Source organism: Panthera uncia, assembly GCF_023721935.1.
Source record: "Panthera uncia isolate 11264 chromosome B2 unlocalized genomic scaffold, Puncia_PCG_1.0 HiC_scaffold_24, whole genome shotgun sequence".
NCBI classification, from domain to species: domain Eukaryota; kingdom Metazoa; phylum Chordata; class Mammalia; order Carnivora; family Felidae; genus Panthera; species Panthera uncia.
Window position 1 is genome coordinate 33,698,232 of NW_026057580.1, and position 22,324 is coordinate 33,720,555.

A 22,324-nucleotide genomic window follows, 5' to 3' on the forward strand; every position below is an offset into this window, starting at 1 on the left:
TGGAACCTAAGAACAGGTATTAGTCAGGTCTCATTAGAAACAGAAATCAGGAACAAGAGAGCCATCTTAAACTAATCTAGACTCTTTCTCCGACTTTTCCTCCTTTTGCCTCATTTAGGAATGTGTATTACAAACTTAGAGAGTCAGGGGGTAGTAATCTAGACACATGTTTGCTGTAGGCTTACTATGGACCTTGTGCAGAAATTTTTGTACAATTTTATTGTATAGCTTATCAAGAGGCTTTGATATATGAAACATCTGACTACTTTTCCAGTCTTATCTCTTTGTATGCTCTGTACACACATTAATTTTCCTGACCTACTTACTAGTAGGTCCTTGAAAACACCGTGTTTTCTTTTTTTCCTTTTTCTTTTCTTAATTATAAAACATATTATCAAAATTAGAAAAGTACATAAAACATGCACATTTTAACAATTAAAGGCACATATCCTTTTAACTCTCACCCAGATCAAGAAATAGAAAATTGTGAATACCACAGCAGTGCCTTGTGTGTTTTTTCCAATTTCTCTTCTCTCCCTGACATTTAGAAGTAATCACCATCTTGTCTTTTCTGATAAGGAGTTCATCACTTCTTTTAGTTTTACCATCTGTGTATGTGTTCTAAATAATACAAATTGTTTCATTCTGTCATGTTATTCAGCCTATGTTACTGAATTCTATATAAATGAGATGATACAGTGTATATTCTTTTATATCTTCTTTCACTCAAGATTGTGTTTGTGAGGTTAATCCATGTTTTTATCAGTAGCTATAACTGTTCATTTTCATTGGTGTGATGTATTTTATTTGCATATACCCACAGTATGTGTATCCATTCTGCTGATGGACATTTGGATTACTCCTAACTTGTAGCTATTACAAACCAAGCTACTATGAACATTCTTGTACATACTCCCTGGCATGATAGTTTCTCTAAATTATTTACTTGTAAGGGAAATTGCTATGTCATAGGATCTGTATAACATCAGTTATTTACAAGCAAATGCCACACTATTTTCCAAAGTGGTGCCAGTTTTCACTGCCACCAACACTTGATGAGAGCTCTTGTTATTCCACATACACCTCACACCTCTTGATTTTTGGCAGACTTTAAATTTTGCCAGTCTGATACCATTGTAGTTTTAATTTGCATTTCTCTGATGACCTGTGAGGTTGAGCACTATTTTGTATGACTATTGGCTATGTAGATTTCCTGTTTGTAAAGTACCTGTTCAAATTGTTTAATCATTTTTCTATAGGATTACCTTTCTTTTTCATCTTGATTTGGAATACTTTTCTATGTATTGGCCTTTGTTACATGTTTTGTAAATAAATCTTCTCTTGTGTCATTGGTTTTTTTTTCCCCATTATCTTTGTGCTGTCTTTTGATAAATTAGAGGTCTTAATTTTAGTGTAAATGGAACAGAAGAGAAAGGCCAAATATAGACGTATCCATACTTGGACATAATATATCCAGAGCAACATATAGAGAAACCTCAAGATTTCAAGAAAAGTTGAGATTTTCAATAAATGATGTTGGGACAATTAGGTATTCATGTGGAAAAAAAATACTATGTAAAATTCAGTTTAAGGTGGATTGAAGACAAATATGAAAAGCAAAGTCATAAAGCTTATAAAATATAATAGAGAATTTACAGAAGAGTTACTAAAATAGTACAGAATAATCCTATATACTCTTCATCAGAATCACAAGTTACAATTTTGTCATGTTTATCATTCCTTCTTTTTATAGATAGGTTATACACACACACACACACACACACACACACACACACGGATTTTTTTTTTCCTGGATCATTTGTTTTTTAGAGGCATCATGTTCTTTTATCCATAAATACTTAAGGGCATATTGACTAAGAACAAAAATACTTTCTTATTTAACCATAGGACAGTGATCAACTTTATGAAATTTAATATTGATACAATATTGATATCTAATGCAAAACTCATTTGATATTTTATTGTTTGTCTTAATAATGTCCTGCCTGACTTTTCCCCTTTTCCAGGATCAAACTCAGGATCACACATTGCATTCAGTTTTCATGACCATTTAAATTCTTTAGACTCATTTAATCTGGAATAGTTCCTTGTATTTTCTTTGTCTTTCATAAAGAGTATTGGCTAGTTTTGTAGACCATTGTTCAGTTTAGGTTTGTATTATGTGTATTATGTTTCCTTATGGTTAGATTCAGGTGATATAGTAATAGTGGAAATATACTATATTTTATTTCTTTGTCAATCAGTTTTGGTAAATTATGTTTTTTAAGGAGTTTGTTCTGTCTAAATTTATTAATTTATTGGCACCAAATAATTCATAGTATCCTTCAATTATTTTTTTTAACATCTTAAGTATCTGTAGTGTTTTTCTGTTTTATTTTTGTTGTCAGTTATTTGTGCCTTTATTCTCTTTTTCTTGACTGGTCCCATCAGAAGTGTCATTTTACTAGTTTTTTCAAAGAACTAACTTGATGTTAATTGTCTCGTGTATTTTGTTTTGGGTTTTATTAGTTTTCCTTTTGACTTTAGTAGTTCCTCTTACTTTCTAAAGGTTTATTTTGCTTTTTAAAGCTTCTATAAGTAGATGTTTAGCTTATTGATTATAGCATTTCTTTTTTTCTGCTTTATACATTTAAGTTGATAAGTTTTTCCCTAAGTACTGCTTTAGTACAAGTTTTTAATATGTTCTTTTTATCCTTTGGTTCTCAGTATTTTCTAAATTTTGTGAGCAGTTTATTCTTTGATTCAGGGTTGTTTAGAAGTTTTTTTCTCATTAGTATATAAAATGGTTTATAAAAATAATAAATACATCTATTCCTTCATTTTCTGGATATAAACATAAACAATTTACTAGTCAATGACAGGACTCCATAGGACTAGTCAATGATAGGACTTTATACACACATACTACCCCAAATGGGAAATCATGCAGCATACCAATAATAATTTGGTTGGGAAATCTTTGATTTAAAGCACTATAGGTAAACAAAACCATTTTAAAGAATACACTAGATATGTTGTCCTATATTTAGCAGTTGTTATTTTTGCCTTGCTCAGAAATCCAAGAAATTGAGTGCCTGCCCATAGTCTTCTGAAATAAGGGACCAGAGACCGTTCTTGTCCAAAAATTGCCATATTTTGTATCAAGTGACCCTGCAATTTGAATTAGAGGTTGGCACTTAGACCAAAGGTAGTCATCTACAGCGTGAACATAGAGAAGACTGGTAATTTTTGAAGGTGGCTGCTGCATTAACTCTGCTGATTTGGAGCATTTTCTATTAGAAGAATGACTGAATAAAGTATTCAGATCATTTGTCTTGAATAATTCAAACATGGGACACAAAAGAAGAGACCCAGTTACTAAACAGTGGCAGAAATCAAGAGAAGGTCATAGACAAAAGTCATGAGACAATAGAAGCCATGAATAAACCATTTATTACAAGATAGGGATGAAAGTAAAAAGGAACAAAAGCAAAGCAGGGAGAGTGTCAGAGATAGAGAGGAACGTGAGAATGGAGAAATGACTAGAAAAGGAAAGACCAAACACTGGTTTCTGAACTGCTACTAGAGTGATACTAGGATATTAGTCCAGGAAATGAACAGCATTTCAGTTTCATAAGAACTGGCTGTTTGGCTGCAGAGTCACTTCCTTGGATGTCCTTACTTTATATCCTTATAAAAATCCCACACAGCCTGAGATTATCTGACCACATCTCTGTCTCTTACTAACTAAAGAGCCTGTATTTCCAAGGCTGTGTTTCTTTGTTTCCAAATGTATTGATTTCCTGGTTGTCTTTTTGTTGTTGATTTCTAGTTTATCTTCATTGTGGTTAGAAAAGTCTGTGATTTCAGTATTTCAGTATTCTTGGAGACTTGCTTTATACTAGGAATGTGTATTCATCAGATTGCTGGGTTAAGTGTAAAATATGCTGGGTTAAGTTTATAGATCATTTTGTTCAAATTTTTCATATTCTTCATGAATTTATGGCTGCTAGTGCTATCAACTACCAAGAGAAGTGTGGTAAAATCTCCCATTATGGTTATAAATGTGTCTTATTTGTTGTTACCAGGTAGTAAGTGGCAGAGATGGGATTCAGACCCAAGCAGTATGGTTCAATAGCCTGTGTTCCTTACCGTTTGACATACTGCCTCTCAAGATAGAGAAGGGAATTATAGCAAGGATCAGAGGCAGCTTTGTAGCATAATATTTTATGAGGTTGGGGTTGTCCTGGGTAGAATAAGAACAAGAAGGTAAGCCAGTAGAGAAGCTGATGAACGCAACTTTGAAAAAAGGGAGCAAAGAAGGAAGGCCAAGATAAAATTGGGTTTATGGAAAACTAAAATGTCAAAGATAAACTGAAATTTTTCCTAGAGCTTCGTTTTTCTCACTCCATTCTAGATAATAAAAAATGGCCTATTTAACTCCTAAAAGAATCAAGGAAAGGTAATTAAGACACAGAGAGAAAGTGCCCTAGTGTTACTTAACCAGGAATAATAAACCTTGCTCTGTCATGCCCTGCTCCGATGTATATCACAAAAACTGGAAATGGTGGTATATTATGTCCTTTGATTCCCATTTATGCAGTTAAATAGGAAGTTTGTTCATAAAGTTTATCAGTATTCTGAAAATACATTGCTAAGCCTACAGTAACCGAAGTAGTCCAAAGGTCATTCATTGTTTGTACTGGGACAGAATTGGCTGTAATAAAGTGTATAGGCTGTCTGATAATGTATTTAGAAACAGCGCAATTGAACTAAGTTACAGAAGTGAATGTATGATATGGAATCTCTTGTTGGAGTGGAAGCAAATAATGAGGCAAAGAAAGAGTTGGACTAAAAAGAGGAAATGTAATTCTGTACTTGATAAGAACAATGTAATGAATTAGTTTAACATTTATTCTACCATGTTATGTGATATCAAGATTCAGAAAGGACAGATTTTCTGAATCTTGGAAAATTAAGTCAACCAGACTGGTAGAATTTTGTGGTTACATGCCATACACATTCACATTAAAGCATAGAGACTATTATGTATGAGTGATTCCAGTACCCCATATTACATAAAGATGAAAGGCAGTAATATCAGCATCATGGCAGTATAAAATGTCTTTTGTTTTTGTCCCACCCACAACAACAAAAATTTAGCATCTATCCATGAACAAAAGTGACTGTGGGAGCTGTGGGATCTAATACCATATACTAAGGAACCCTGGAGGCATCTCACCCACCTGTGCATTGGATAATAAGCAGAAGGATTTCAGTCTTGACCCTACAGTGGCCTGTTTACCAGCTCTTGATGCTCGTGGCTACAGTCTGGGAACCCCTGGGGAATTAGATTTAGATAGTTACCCAGGGTTGAGAGAACCTTTACAGAAGTTCATATTTCCAGAAGAGAAGTTCCAGTATTCCATTGGAAAAAAAAAAAAAAAAAAAAAAAAAAAAAAAAAAAAAAAAAAAAAAAAGTACACGTTTGGATGCATTAGAATTCTAGCAAGAGAATAGCTTGTCTTTAAATATATCATCCCTTGCCCAAAATAGCACAGCTTAGGTCTAAGAGAACCCTTCTTGGCCTGTGATTTTTCATGCAGAGAAAAAGGAGAATGGATGAGTTGAGTACCCAGCTTCCCTAGCTGTGCAGGACATTGCCAAAGTGGCTTCTCTCTCTCTCTCTCTCTCTCTCTCTCTCTCTCTCTCTTGCTTTCTCTCTCTCTCTCTCTCTCTCTCTCTCTCACCCCATCTAGAGTTCTAAATCAGGAGTTCCATGACTTGGGGGGTAAAGTGGAAAGAGACTGGGAGAGTGGCAGATGGGTCTCTCAGAAAGCATTAAAGGGACTCATACTTCTCACTACATCACAAACTCCGTTAAAAGTTTGCTCATGAGCTACTTGGACAGCCTCGGCTGTGGATCCCTCCAACTGGCCATGGGTACCTCCACCATTCCATATGCCTCACCCACACCCTCCCTTCTACTCTGCATCTGGCTCCCTATGTGCACTGCTGAAGGCAGTGACAAAAGTAAACTTTGGCAGATCTGTAGCTGCAGGCCAGGAAGAGACCGTAAATGAGCTGTGGCATCACATTTGAGAAATAAAAGATAGGCAGTCAGCACTCAGCCTGATATGTTGCAGGAAGGAGAGAAGGAATACAATATTAAAAAGTTTGCCAAAGAGGGAGCAAGAAATATAGAGCAGGTATATCCATAGAAAGTCTGAAAAAACCTCAGAATCCCTGTCAAGACTGAGGAAATATTTCTGCCCCGAAGACAGTAAATACTGGAGGAGGTGACTGCTACTTCAAATGTTAAGGTAGAAATGCAAAACTCCAAGGAACATGAAACATCAGGGGAAAATGACATCACCAAAGGATCATAATCCTCCAGTAACCGAAACCAAAAACAGGGAGATCAGAAATTTACCCAATAAAGAATTCAAAGTAGCCATTTTAAGGAAACTCAGCTACAAGAAAACACCGAAAGATAATTCAACAAGATTAAGAAAGCCGTGCACAAAATGAGAAGATTAACAAAGAGATAGAAATCATTAAAAAAAAAAAATCAAAAGCAAATTCTGGAGCTGAAGAATTTGGTGAATGAAATGATAAATGCAGTAGAGAGCATTCACGACAGAATGAACCAAACAGAAAAAAAGAGTCTGTGATAAAAGATAGGAACTTGAAATTCCAGTCAGAGGAGAGCAAAGAAAAAAAGAATGAAAAAGAGTGAAGAAAGGCTTCCTGATCTATGAGATACCAGCAAAAGTAATAATTTGTAATTATTCAAGCTCCAGAAGAAAAAGAGAGGGAGAAGGGAACAGAAAGCCTATTTGAAGAAATAATTACTGAGAGTGTCCCAAACATGGGAAGACATTTGGATATCCAAGTACATAAAGCTCATAGGTCACCACCAAACCAACTAAATCTAGGGAGATCCCCTCCAACACACTATAATAAAACTGTCAAAAATCAAAATCAAAGAGATAATATTGAAAGTTGCAAGAAAAGAGAAGATTGTAATCTACAATCAGTGGATTTGTTAGGAAAAACAAAGACTGGAAGAAGAAAGCTACAAAACAGCCAGAAAACAACTAATGAAATGGCATTAATTAATCCTTACATATCAGTACTCTAAATGTAAATGGATTGAATTCTCCAACCAAAAGTCATAGAGTGGCTGAGTAGACAAAAAAAGAACCAACTATATGCTGCCTACGAGAGACTCACTTCAGCTTTAAGGACACACATGGGCTCAAAGTGAAGCAATGGAGAAAGACATTCAATGCAAGCAGAAACCTAAGAAGAATAAGGATAGCTATACTTGTTTTTTTAAGGTTAGTTGTACTTATATCACACAAAATAGACTTTAAGTCAAAATGATAATAAGAGACGGGCAACTAGGTGGCTCAGTCGATTGAGCATCCAGCTTTGGCTCAGGTCATGATCTCCCGGTTCGTGGGTTGGAGCTCCGCGTCGGGCTCTGTGCTGACAGCTCAGAGCCTGGAGCCTGCTTCAGATTCTGTGTCTCCCTCTTTCTCTGCCGCCGCCCTGCTCACACTTGTCTCTGTCTCTGTCTCTCAAAAAGTGAATCAACGTTAATAATTTTTTTAAAAAACAATGAAAATGAGATAAAGAAGGTCATTATATAATGATAAAGAGGTCAGTTCTTCAAGAAGATCTAACCATTTAAGTATATATGCACCCAGCATTGGAGCACCTAAATATACTAAGCAGATACTAACAGATCTGAAGGGAGAAATAGAAAGCAATACAGTAATAGTAGGGGACTTCATTACCCCACTTTCAACAATGGATAGATCATCCAGATAGAAAATCAATGAGGAAACATTGGGCTTGAACCATACTTCAGACCAAATGTACCTAACAAATATAGATAAAATACTTGATCCAACAGCAGCAGAATACACTTTTTTCTCAGGTGTACATGGAAGATTCTTAGCAAATTTTAAAAGATTGAAATCATACCAAGTATCTTTAAATCACAACAGTGTGAAACTAGAAATCAATTAACAGAAGGAAATCTGGAAAAATCACAAATATGTGGATGTAAAACAGCACTCCTAAATAACCAATGGGCCAAAAATCTCAAATAAATAACCTAAATTTACATATCAGGGAACTAGAAAAAGAACAAACTTAAGCCCAAAGTTAGCAGAAGGAAGGAATTAACAAAGATTATAACAGAAATAAGACCAAAAAACAATAGGAAAAATCAACAAAACTAAGAACAAGGTCTGTTTGTTTGTTTGGAAAAGATAAGCTCAACACTTTTAGCTAGACTGAGAAAATAATTTATAATATAAAATGAAAGAAGATAGAGTGCAACTGATAACCACAGAAATACAAAGGATTATGAACAATTATAAACCAACAAATTGGATGAGTAAAGAGATTGAATCGTTAACCAACAATTACTCATCAAAGAGAAGTCTAGGAAAAGATGGCTTCACTAGTGAATTCTACCAAATATGCAAAGGATTAAAGCTAATCTTTCTCAAATTCTTCCCCAAAAAATCAAAAAAGAACACTTCCAAACTTTTTTACAATGCCAACATTAGCCTAATACTAAAGCCAGATAAAGAGAATATAAGAGAAGTAAACAACAATCCAATATCCCTGATGAATGTAGATGCAAAAATTCTTAACATAATATTAGCAAACTGAACTGAACAGATTAAAAGGATCATACATCATGATCACATGGGATTTATCCCTGGGATGCAAGGATGCTTCAGTACACACAAGTAAATAAATGTGATATACCACATTAATAGAATGAAAGATTAAAATTACATGATCCTCTCAATAGATGCAGAAAAAGTATTTGGCAAAATACAATATTCTTTTATGATAAAAACTCTCAACTGGATATAGAAGGAATGTACATAATAGTAATATGACAAGCCCACAGCTAACATCATACCCAAGGGTAAAAAGTTGAAACCTTTTCCTTTACTATCATGAACAGGACAAAGGTGCCCATTTTCATCACTGCTATTCAACAAAGTACTGGAAGTCCTCATTAAGCAATTAGACAATAAAAAGCAATAAAAGACATCCAAATCAGAATGGAAGAAGTAGGGGTGCTTCAGTGGCTTTGTCATTTCAGTTTCTGACTCTTGATTTTAGCTCAGGTCATGATCTCGTGGTTTGTGAGATTGAGCTCCACCTCTGGCTTTGCACTGACATCAATGTGGAGCCTGCTTGGGAGTCCCTCTCTCCTTCTCTCTCTCTTTCTGCCCCTCCCCTACTCACTTACGCTCTCTCTCAAAATAAACATTTTAAAAAAAGGAAGTAAAATTGCCTCTGGTTACAGATGATATGATTTTATATATTAAAAAATGCTTATGACTTCATCAAAAAACTGTTGGTATTAATCAACAAATTCAGTAAAGTTTTGGGATACAAAATCAATATATAAAACTTAGTTGCATTCTGTACACTAACAGTGAAATACTTGAAAAAGAAATAAAGAGAAGAGTCCCATTCACAATAGCATCAAAAATAAGAAAATACTTAGGAATAAATTTAACCAGAAGCTATAAGATCTGTTACTGAAAACTACAAGACTTTGATGAAAGAAAATGACAGAAACACAAATGGAAAGATATTCCATGTTCATTGATCAGAATTAATATGGTTAAATATCCATCTATAGTTTCAGTTCAATCCTTATCGAAATTCCAAGAGTATTTTTCACGGAAATAGAAAATCACAGTTCTAAAATTTATATGGAACCACAAAAGACCCTAAATAACCAAAGCAAGACTGTGAAAGAAGAGCAAAGCTGAAGGCTTCACATTTCCTGATTTCAGACTATATTACAAAGCTGTAATAATCAAAACAGCATAGTACTGGCATAAAAATAGGCAAATAGACAAAAGGAACCAAATCAAGAGCCTAGAAACAAACCTTTGCATATATGGCCAACTTATATTTGACAAAAGAGCCAACTATACTCAATGGGGAATGGTGTCTTCAATAAGAGGTGCTGGGAAAACCGAGTAACCACATGTAGAAGAATGAAATTGGACCCCTACCTAAAACCGTTCACAAAAATTAGCTCAAAATGGACTAAAGACTTCAACCTAACACCTGAGACTATAAAACCCCTAGAGGAAAACAGGGAAAAAGCTCCCTGACATTGGTTTTGGCAGTGATATTTTGGATTTGACACCAAAAGCAAAGGCATAGGTAAATAAGTGGGACTACATCAAACTAAGAAGCTTCTACACAGCAATGGAAACCGTCAACAAAATGAAAAGGCAACTTAGTGAATCGAGAAAATATTTGCAAGTCATGTATATGATGAGCTTAATATTTAAAATATATGAAGAACTCCTGCAAGTCAATTAAAAAAAAACTGATTAAAAAATGCACAGAGACACTGAAGAGCCATTTATACAGACATGCAAATAACCAATGGGTACATGAAAAGATGCTCAGTGTCACTGATCATTAGGAAAGTGCAAATCAAAATCACAATGAGTCATCACCTCATACTTGTTAGAATGGCTGTTATAAAAAGCCAAGAGATAACAAGTGCTAGCAAGGATCTGATAAAAAGGGAACCCTTGTGCACTGTTGGTGTGTATGTAAATTGGTGCAGACACTATGGCAAAACAGTGTGGAAGTTTCTTAAAGTCTTAAAAATAGAACTACCATATGGACTAATATCACTTCCAGGTACATATCCAACGGAAAAGAAAGCAGGATCTCGAAGAGATACCTGCACTCCCATGTTTATTGCAGCATTATTCATAATAGCCAAGACATGGAAATAACCTAAGTGTCCGTTAATGGATGACTGGATAAAGAAGATGTGGTATATTTAGGTTTCCCATACTATCACTTTGCTTTTGTGAAAGACCTCCACTAGTTACCTGTTTTTGCTAACCAGAAGAAATACCAAGAAGATTGTTGGTTTTATGAAATGGTTTTATGACCATTTATGAAATTGTCATTGCTTTCTTACTTTATGCCAATTCAGCTTAAGAAAGGTTTCATAGTCGGGGGGTGCCTGGGTGGCTCAGTCGGTTGAGCATCTGACTTCACCTCAGGTCATGATCTTACGGTTTGTGAGAGTTCCAACCCCACATCGGGCTCTGTGCTGACAGCTCAGAGCCTGGAACCTGCTTCAGATTCTGTGTCTCCCTCTTTCTCTGCCCCTCCCCCATATGTTATTGTTCTCTCTCTCTCTCTCTCTCTCCCTCTCTCTCTCTCTCTCTCTCTCTCTCTGTCTCTCAAAAGTAAATGTTAAAAAATTTTTTTAAAAAACTCAAAGTTTTCACTGGAATCCTCTGTTTTTAGATAGTGGGAGAAACCTGTATATACAATGGAATATTATTCAATTATTAGAAAGGACATCCTTCCATTTGCAACAACACAGATGGACCTTGAGGGCATTACACTAAGAGAAACAAGTCAGGGAAAACCAAGTACTGTATGATATCACTTACATGTAGGTTCTAAAAAAGCTGAACTGATAGAAACATAATAGAATGGTGATTACCAGCGGTGGAAGGGTGGTGTGAAATAGGGAGCTACTGTTCAAAGGGTACAGACTTCCAGTTATAAGATAAATAATTTCTGGGGATCTAATTTATATCATGGTGTTTTAGTTAACAGTACTGTACTGTATACCTGAAAGTTGGGAAGAGAATGGATCCTAAATGTTCTTACCACAAAAAAGAAATGGTAATTATGTGACATGATGGATGTGTTAGCTAATGCTTAAGGTGGTAATCATCTCGCAGTATATAAGTGCATCAAATCAATACCTTGTACTCCTTAAACATGTATGTTGCATGTGGTATGTCAGATAGGCCTGAGTCAGTATAGCTGAGAAAAAAGGTTAAAGGTATTTAATATCAAGTGAAAGATGTCTTTGTCATTTTAAACTGAGAAATGGAATTATCAAGGAAGATAACTTACAAAAAGCAAAAAAATAAATTGAAAATCAATAAATTATAATGAAGTTTCTATGTGTCAAGAACTATAAAGAATCTGAGATCTGTAAAGGACTTACAAGCACATAAGGTAACCTGTAACCTAGCATACATTTATTGATGCATAGGGGTCCCACATTTGCAGTACATGTCCCATTTTGTAATGGACATGGGCATGCATGCTATTTACTCCAAAGGGAATCTTTATCTACCAAGGCTGTGAGCAAATCTGCTCTTTGCTCCTGAGGAAGACGTATCTCTGTCTTCCTAGGCTATTCTCAATACAAACATCCTTGAAAAGATAGTCTGTAACAAGGACAGTCAATGTTTCTGCTCACAAGACTTAGAAATGTAAGAGACCCTGAAGAATTGTCTTTCAACAGTGTTTATGGAGAACTTATTTTCACCAGTTTATTTCCTCAACAGTTTCACTGATCTTTATTGCTAGTGCTTCCAAAGATGCCTCTTGTGTTACAGTGCTTCCCATTATACCATCAGAGATGCCATATTTAATGTGTATTGTAGCTTGTGCCTAGAATTGTTAAGTCCAGTGTTGAGATCAACACATGCCATTTACAGGTTTGGAGAGCCATGTTGTGTGCTTTGTACTTTGTCCTAGCATTGCAGACTTGTATTCTGCCCTGAACAAGCTCTTGTTAGGGCTGCTGAAGTAAGACAGAATAACAGTTGATCTGGCATTCTTTCAGGGACAACTTGAATAAATCTTTACTTCTGTCCTACTAAATAAATACCTTGAGTTGACAGATAAAATACAGAGTACCTGATTAAATTTTAATTTAGGTAAGCAATGAATAACTTTTAGTATAACTTTTAGTATGCAGTATTTGGGAAATACTTACACTAAAAAAAATTATTTGTATTTCAATGTCCTGTTTTGTAGAATTGCCAGATATAGCAAATAAAAATATAGGATGCCTAGTTACATCTGAATTTTAGGTAAGCAACAAATAATTTTTCAATTTAAGTATGTCTGGTGCAACCCTATCAAATAGGATACCAAAGCGGATTTAGCCTTGTTTTATATATTTTTGGATTAATGAAGTATGTCTTATGGAGGTGCAGAAAATGGGAAAGAATTCCTTGGTCAAGAAGAAAATAATTTTGAGCTTAGTAATCTTGTGTGGAAGCAGAACATGTGGTAAACATGGCTTTACTCAATATGCACTGATATTTATGATCCTAACCTAAAGCAAAGAAATCCAAGTTGATGTAATGTTTTTGCTGTTTGATTACTTAATATTCTTTGCTATTACTCATTTAAACTCTTCATTTAACGAGCCTTTCCTTAGACTGTAAAATGAAAATAATTTGCTTTATAAGCCTTCGTAAAATAGTATTTCAAAGTATACAATTGTCAGAATTAGGGAAGTTTTAAGAATTTTCATTGATCTCTGTATATTCCTCTGAATTTGTTAAAGTTGATTTATTTTGGGAGAGAGGGAGAGAGCGTGCATACACATGTGAGCAAGCGTGAACAGGGGAGGATCAGAGAGAGAGAGGGAGAGAGAGAAGCCCAAGCAGGCTCCACTTTGGGCTCTCCACTGTAGAGCCCAAAGCAGGGCTTGATCTCAGGAACCATGAGGTCATGACTTGAGCTGAAATCAAGAGTTGGACACTTAACCAACTTGAGCCACCCAGGCTCCCCTCCTGTCAATTTTAGTGTGAACCTAAAACTGCTCTAAAAAAGTAGTCTTTAATATTTTTTAAAGAAATCTTCATTGGACATCCTCATATGCAAATTTCTGTGCCCTGTTTGGCATCTATGTTTTATTCAGAGTTGTGCCCACCTTTGCTCCCATAACCCTAGTTTCTTTGAGTAACATCTCTTCTACCTTGTAGTTGCATATTTAGTGGTTCTCCCATAACCAATGACTAGAAGCCAAAGGATTCATCTTAAAATTGGAGAGAGAAAGAGCTATTTTTTCTTTCTGGTTAGATAGAATACATTGTTGTGCTCTTAGAAATGTAAAGTTTGGGTTGTTGTTGTTTTTTTTTTTCTCCGTAGAATGTTCAGGACCATAATAATTTATTCATGTATTTTTACTTAACAAAGTATGTATAACAATTATTATCTTCCAGGCATGAGTTGGCTTACAAATGTTAACTAATTTAATCAAAATGCCGTAAAGTAAATACTTTATGATACTCATTTTACAAAAGAATTTAGAAAAATGAAATAACTTGGCCAAAGTCACACAGCTTGTACATGATAGAGAGGAGATGCAAACCCTTGCAGTAGATGCAGATCTGATATTTTTATGTTTCATCTGTTTCCCATGCGTTTTTAAAATATCAAAAATGAGGTAAATTAAGACTTAAACAAAATAGTCCAGACTTGTAACTTTGGAATACCATTCATTCTGATGCTGGTGTGCTATGCTATTCATATTTTAAAAATAAAAAGAAACACAGTCTCAAACATAATTTTCAGTGATCACTTTCTAATGCAATATATGATTTTGTATTTTTTTTCCCAGTTGATGTAAAGAGAAAGTGCCATTTGCATTTATTCCCTGGGATTATAAAAAATCCTGTGGAACACTAAACATACCACAGATGGTATAATAGCTAGAAAATCAAAGCATCATTTATTGACAGCACCACAAAAAGAGAATAGTCAAAAGCATAGGTTATATGTAATATAATGGCTATAGGTAACTCTTGTCTGAGACTGAATTTTTGAAGAGATGGGTTTAGATTAGTTTAGTTTTCTTTTTTTACATAAAATTTACATAACCATGTCACATGTACAACTTAGTAGCATTTAATACATTCACAATATTGTACAACCATCACCTCTGCCTGATTACAATACAGTTTAAACACCCCAAAAGGAAACCCCATACCCATTAAACAGTCACTCCGCATTTCCTCCTCCCCCCGTTCTCTAGCGAACACTAGTCTGATTTATTCATTCTGGATGTTTCATATAAAGGTAATCGTGCAATATATGACTTTTGTGTTTGGTTTCTTTCGCTTCATTCATTCATGTTGTAGCATATATCCGTCCTACATTCCCTTTTTTTTTTTTATTTTATTTAAATCCAAGTTAGTTAATAGATAGTGTAATAATGGTTTCAGGAGTAGAATTTAGTGATTCATCACTTACATAAAATACCCAGTGCTCATCCCAACAAGTGCCCTCCTTAATGTCCATCCCCCAACTAACCCATCTCCCCACCTAACACCCCTCCAGCAACCCTCAGTTCTCTGTGTTTAAGAGTCTCTTATGGTTTGCCTTCCTCTCTGTTTTTCTCTTATTTTCCCTTCCCTTCCCCTATGTTCATCTGTTTTGTTTCTTAAATTCCACATATGAGTAAAATCATATATTTATCTTTCTCTGACTGACTTATTTCACTTAGCTTAATACCTTCCAGTTCCATCCACATTGTTGCAAATGGCAAGATTTCCTTCTTTTTGAAAAGAGTAATATTATTTCTCCAAGTAATATTCCATTGTATATGTATACTACATCTTCGTTATCCATTCATCATTCAGTAAACATTTGGGCTCTTTTCATAATTGGGCTATTGTTGATAGTGCTGCTACCTTTGCTTTCCATGTCTGGGGCTCGGCTCTTTTAAATCTTGAGTAGGGCAAGATTTGTTATTTTTATTGTGGCCAACCTACTGGGTTGCACAGTGGTATTTCATTGTGGCTTTGATTGGCATTTCACTAATGACTAATGATACTGAGTATCTTTTTGTGTGCTTGTTGGCCATTTGTATATTTGAGAAATGTGTATTCAAAGAAGTGTGTATTCAAAGTCCTTTGCCCATTTTTTAATTGGTTGCCTTTTGTTAATTGAGTTTCAGGAGTTCTTTATATATTCTGGAAACTAGACCATTATCAGACATATTATTTTCAAATATTTTCTTCTATTTATGGATTGCCTTTTTTACTCTCTTGATAGTGTCTCTTTATACACAGGGCATCAGGACAGGAAAAAAAGTCCTAAACTAATTTTTTTAATAAAAGGGTCTTATAAATTAAGGCCAATATATTCAGCAGTTATTTTCGTAGTAAAATTTTTAAACAATATAATTTAACCCTTTTTTTAATTGAAAGAAAGCGTTATCATGAGGAGTCCTACCAATAAAATTTTCTTGGAATCATTCATTTATTACATACAGTTGGAGAAAATCCACATAGCAAGGGAAAAATGGGTTTTTTAATTTAAATTTCCTTAATGTATATATCTATGTTACAGTTAGATTTTCATGCCTAATATCTATGTATGTATGTCTGTATATATATGTATGAATATATGTCTGTGTGTGTATGTATATATACATAATATATATAGTCCTCATAGAGGCTTATTAGCACAGAAACTTTACATTCAAGAGATCTAAATTTTATAAATACTAATACAAGCTTCTTGAATTATCATTGGTAACATATTTTTTAAAACCAGGCATAAAATATAATCTCTGCCTCTTCTGTTTAACCACTTAACTGGAGAAAAACATGAAAAGGAATAAATTTTATTATCTCTAATCAATATTGTCACATATGCTTTTAATGTAAGGTGAGGTTCCCCTCTCCCAAAGAAAGGTATCCTGTAAAAAAAGAAAGATTTACTTTCTGTTTAAGCCCTTATAAACATATTATTGAGTGCTCTCTCAACTTTATTTTGAACATAAAGTAAGAGAAAAAATTTATTGTCTTCAATATAAAAGGAAATAAAGTCAGAGATTAAGGTTGTATGAAACATGGTGGCAAGTAAAAGATAGAGTTTCTTAAATGACTTTAAAGAGCATTCCAAAACAAAATGCTCAGGGAATAGATCACTAAAGTTCTTATCACTATTTAGAGACTGTTTAGAGAAGGCATGTTAGCTTAAAACACCTTAGGCCATGACAGTGTTTTAAATGATTTTACAGGTTACCTGATAAGATCAGTAAAAAAGGGAGTCAAAGATATGTACACCTGATAAGATCAGTAAAAAAGGGAGCAAAGATTGCTGGGATTGAACTTTACACTGGCAAGTGTTGAATATCAGTTTAAACGAATTTTGTAAAGATTTTCTAAAACCAACACAAAATATTGTTATAGTGATCACAAATTTATGAAACTATGAAACTAATGAAAAAAAATTTAGTATTACACAAATGACTTGGGATAAAATTTCCTATGAAGGCATTATTATACATGGATCCAAAAGGGGCTATATCTCAAAACACTTGGACAACAGTGAGGATTATGATTGAGTTGAACTCAGTGTTCTTGAGATCTTAAAGGTTCTAGAGAGGTAAGAGTTATATGATCTAGGAAACTCAGCAACTCATGTTTGCCATTGATTTAAGTGACAGAGGCCAGTAGACCAACTCCCAGTGTCAGTGAAACACAATAGATTGTATAAACGACATATCCAACAGATAGATGAGGATATGAGAAGAGTAGAACATGGATTTTATTGTGACAGTCTACCAAGTGTTAGAATATATGTATTACATCAAGTAGTGAGGGTTTATTTTTATTTTATTGAAGTCAAGTTTAAACCAGTGAAATGCACAAATTTCAAGTGTATGATCAAATGAGTTTTGACAAATCTGTTCACCCCATGTCACTAACACACCAGTCAATATATAGGACATTTCTGTTACTTCAGGAAATTACCTTGTGCTGCTTTTCATTTTGTTCCCACATCCCATAAGCAATCCCTCTTCTGATTTCTATAACCACAGTTTAATTTTATCTATACTTAAAGACATATAGATTCAGTAATACAATATGTACTCTTTCTGCATCTGACTTGCTTCACCCATTTTTAGATTAACTCATGCTTTGTGTATATCAGTAGTTCATTCTTTTGTTTTTTGTTGCTGAGCAGTATTCAGTATCTGTTGTCCTGTTATTTGTTTTCATTTTTTGGCTATTATGAATAAAGAAACTAACAATTCTTTTTGTGAACGTAGGTTTTTATTTCAGTTATATAAATATATAGGAATGGAATTGTGTGATCTTAGAGTAGATTTATCTTTAACTTTATGAAAACTGCTAATCATTTTTTTCCAAAACAGCCGTACAGTTTTAAACTCCACCATCAATATATGAGAGTTCCAGTTGCTCATATCCTTGCATTATTTGGTATTTTCAGTCTTTGATTTTACCACAACAATAGGTGTGAAGTAGTATTTCAGTATGGTTTTATTTTGCATTTCTCTGATGACTAATAATAATGAGATTTTTTTATTTTGAATTCAGTTTTGTATAGTGTTAAATTAGGTTGTTTTTTATTGTTTACCTATTTAGGAGTATTTATATATTCTTGTTATAAGTACATTGTCAAATATATGTATTAAAATTTTTTCTTTAGTCTGGGGCTTGTATTTTCATTTTGTTGATAGTGCATGTAGATGAAAATACTTGTTTAAACCCAGTCTCTCTTTTTTTTTTTTTTCTTTTGATTTTGGTGATTTTTGTGCCTAAGAAATTTTTGCCTATCCCAAGGTCATGAAAATACTATCCTTTGTTTGCCTCTAGGTGTATTAGAAATACATCTTTTACATTAAAGTCCATTGTCTGTCTTGAATTAACTTTTGAACGTGATTTAAGGTAGAGGTCAATATCCATTTTCTCTCTCTCTCTCTCTTTTTTTTTTTTTTTTTTAGTAGGCTCCATGCCCCATGTGAGGCTTGAACTCAGAACCTCATGACTGAGAGTTGCATGCTCTACCAATTGATGCCCCAAGATCCATTTTTTTTTAGTTAGTCTATTAAGTTGTTCCAGCACCATTTAAAAAAATTTTATCATGGAGGTGTAGTTGACATACAGTGTTATATTAGTTTCAGGTGTACAACATAGTGACTTGACAATTCTATACATTACTTACTGCTCAACATTGATAAGTGTAGTCGCCATCTGTCACCATATACTGTTACTGCAATATTATTGACTACATTCCCTATGACATACTTTTCAACTCCATGTCTTAATTTATTTTATAACTGGAAGTTTGTGCCTCTTAATCCCCTTCACCTATTTAGTTCATCCCTTGAACCCCATCCTCTCTGGCCACTACCAGTTCTCTGTATTGATGAGTCTGTTTATGTTTTTTTGTTTTGTCTTTTAGATCCCACAGTAAGTGAAATCATATGGTATTTGTCTTTCTCTGACTTACTTCATGGCATAATACTCTCTAGGTCCATCCATGTTGTTGCAAGTGGCAAGGTTTCATTCTTTTTATGGCTAAGTAGTATTTCATTATATATATATCCCACATCTTTACTCATTTACCTGTGGATGGATGCTTTAATTGCTTCCATATCTTGGCTAATGAAATAATGCTGCAATAAACATAGGGGTGAATATATATTTTTGAATTATTGTTTTCGTTTTCTTTGGGTAAATTCCACTACCCAGTAGTGATTATACTAATTTCCACAGTGGTTGTACCAACTTAAATTTCTACCATCAGTGTACAAGGGTTATCTTTTCTTCATATCCTCTCCAATACTTGGCTTTTAGATACTAGCTATTTTGATTGGTGTGAGGTAGTAGTTCATTGTGGTTTTCATTTGCATTTCCCTAATGATTAGTGATGTTGAGTATCTTTTCATGTGTCTCTTTGCCATCTGTATATTTTCTTTTGAAAAATGTCTGTTCAGGTCCTCTGCACATTTTTAATTGCATTATTTGGGTTTTTGTGTGTTTTAAATTGTGTAGGTTCTTTGTATTTTTGGATATTAACCCTTTATTAGATATATTATTTGCAAATATCTTCTTCGATTTAATAGGTTGCCTTTTTGTTTCATTGATGGTTTCCTTCACTGTGCAAAAGTTTTTTAGTTTGACGTAGTCCCAAAAGTTTAATTTTGCTTTTGTTTCCCTTCCTTAAGGAGACATATCCATAAATGTGTTGCTAGGGCCAATGTCCCAAGAAATTACTGCCTGTGTTTTTAGGAGTTTCACGGTTTCAGTTCTCACATTTAGGACTTTATTTTACCTTTGTGTTTGTTGTAAGCACATGGCCCAAATTTATCTTCTTGCATGTAGCGGTCCAGTTTTCCCAGCACCATTTATTAAAGAGACTGTCTTTTCCCATTGTATATTCTTGCCTCTTTTGTCATAGATTGAAAGTATAAGATTGGGTTTATTTCTGGGCTCTCTATCCTATTTTGTTGATCTGTGTGTCTGTTTTTATACCAGTGCCATACAGTTTCAACTACTCTAGGTTTGTAGCATATCTTGAAATCTGAGATTGTGGTATCCGCAGTTTTGTTCTTTTTCAACATTGCTTTGGCTATTGGGGATCTGTTGTGGTTCCATACAAATTTAGGATGTTTGTTTTAGTTCTGTGGAAAAAACTGTTGTTATTTTAATAGGAATTGCATTGAATCTATCAATTGCTCTCAGTAGTATGGACATTTTAACAATATTAATTCTTCCCATCCATGAGCATGGAATAGCTTTCCATTTGTTTGTATTTTCTTCAGTTTCTTTCATCAGTTACTATAGTTTTCAGAGTACAAGTCTTTGATCTCTTGGTTAAATTTATTCCGACGATGGTTCCGGAAGATGGCGGCGTAGGAGGACGCGGGGCTCACAGCGCGTCCGGCCGATCACTTAGATTCCACCTACACCTGCCTAAAGAACCCAGAAAACCGCCAGAGGATTAGCAGAAGGGAGTCTCAGGAGTCAAGCGCAGACTAGAGGCCCACGGAAGAGGGTAGGAAGGGCGGCGAGGCGGTGCGCGCTCCACGGACTGGCGGGAGGGAGCCGGGGCGGAGGGGCGGCTCGCCGGCCAAGCGGAGCCCCCGAGTCTGGCTGGCAAAAGCGGAGGGGCCGGACAGACTGTGTTCTGACAGCAAGCACGACTTAGCGTCTGGGAGGTCATAAGTTAACGGCTCTGCTCGGAAAGCGGGAAGGCTGGAGGACAAAGGGAGGGAGAGCTGCTGAGCCCCCTGACGGCAGAGCTCAGCTTGGCGGGGAACAAAGGCGCCAGCGCCATCTCCCCCGCCCATCCCCCAGCCAAAATCCCAAAGGGAACCAGTTCCTGCCAGGGAACTTGCTCGCGCAGCGCAAACACCCAACGCTGTGCTTCTGCGGAGCCAAACCTCCGGCAGCGGATCTGACTCCCTCCCACTGCCACAGGGCCCCTCCTGAAGTGGATCACCTAAGGAGAAGCGAGCTAAGCCTGCCCCTCCAGCCCCCGTGCACCTTGCCTACCCACCCCAGCTAATACGCCAGATCCCCAGCAACACAAGCCTGGCAGTGTGCAAGTAGCCCAGACGGGACACGCCACCCCACAGTGAATCCCGCCCCTAGGAGAGGGGAAGAGAAGGCACACACCAGTCTGACTGTGGCCCCAGCAGTGGGCTGGGGGCAGACATCGGGTCGGACTGCGGCCCCGCCCACTAACTCCAGTTATACACCACAGCACAGGGGAAGTGCCCTGCAGGTCCTCACCACACCAGGGACTCTCCAAAATGACCAAACGGAAGAATTCCCCTCAGAAGAATCTCCAGGAAATAACAACAGCTAATGAACTGATCAAAAAGGATTTAAATAATATAACAGAAAGTGAATTTAGAATAATAGTCATAAAATTAATCGCTGGGCTTGAAAACAGTATACAGGACAGCAGAGAATCTCTTGCCATAAAGATCGAGGGACTAAGGAACAGTCACGAGGAGTTGAAAAACGCTTTAAACGAAATGCAAAACAAAATGGAATCCACGATGGCTCGGCTTGAAGAGGCAGAGGAGAGAATAGGTGAACTAGAAGATAAAGTTATGGAGAAAGAGGAAGCTGAAAGAAAGATAAAAAAATCCAGGAGTATGAGGGGAAAATTAGAGAACTAAGTGATACACTAAAAAAAAATAATATATGCATAATTGGTATCCCAGAGGAGGAAGAGAGAGGGAAAGGTGCTGAAAGGGTACTTGAACAAATTATAGCTGAGAACTTCCCTGAACTGGGGAAGGAAAAAGGCATTGAAATCCAAGAGGCACAGAGAACTCCCTTCAGACGTAACTTGAATCAATCTTCTGCACGACATATCATAGTGAAACTGGCAAAATACAAGGATAAAGAGAAAATTCTGAAAGCAGCAAGGGATAAACGTGCCCTCACTTATAAAGGGAGACCTATAAGACTCGTGACTGATCTCTCCTTTGAAACTTGGCAGGCCAGAAAGGCTTGGCACGATATCTACAGTGTGCTAAACAAAAAATATGCAGCCGAGAATCCTTTATCCAGCAAGTCTGTCATTTAGAATAGAAGGACAGATAAAGGTCTTCCCAAACAAACAAAAACTGAAGGAATTTGTCACCACGAAACCAGCCCTACAAGAGATCCCAAGGGGGATCCTGTGAGAC

General features: G+C 35.7%; 1 protein-coding gene across 7 annotated transcripts in view; it reads left to right on the forward strand.

Annotated features, from left to right (window-relative positions):
- The window catches only part of FAM135A (family with sequence similarity 135 member A), a 125,939-nt gene that overhangs the window by 68,639 nt on the left and 34,976 nt on the right, over window positions 1-22,324 (forward strand). The gene's annotated exons all lie outside the window — the stretch shown is intronic.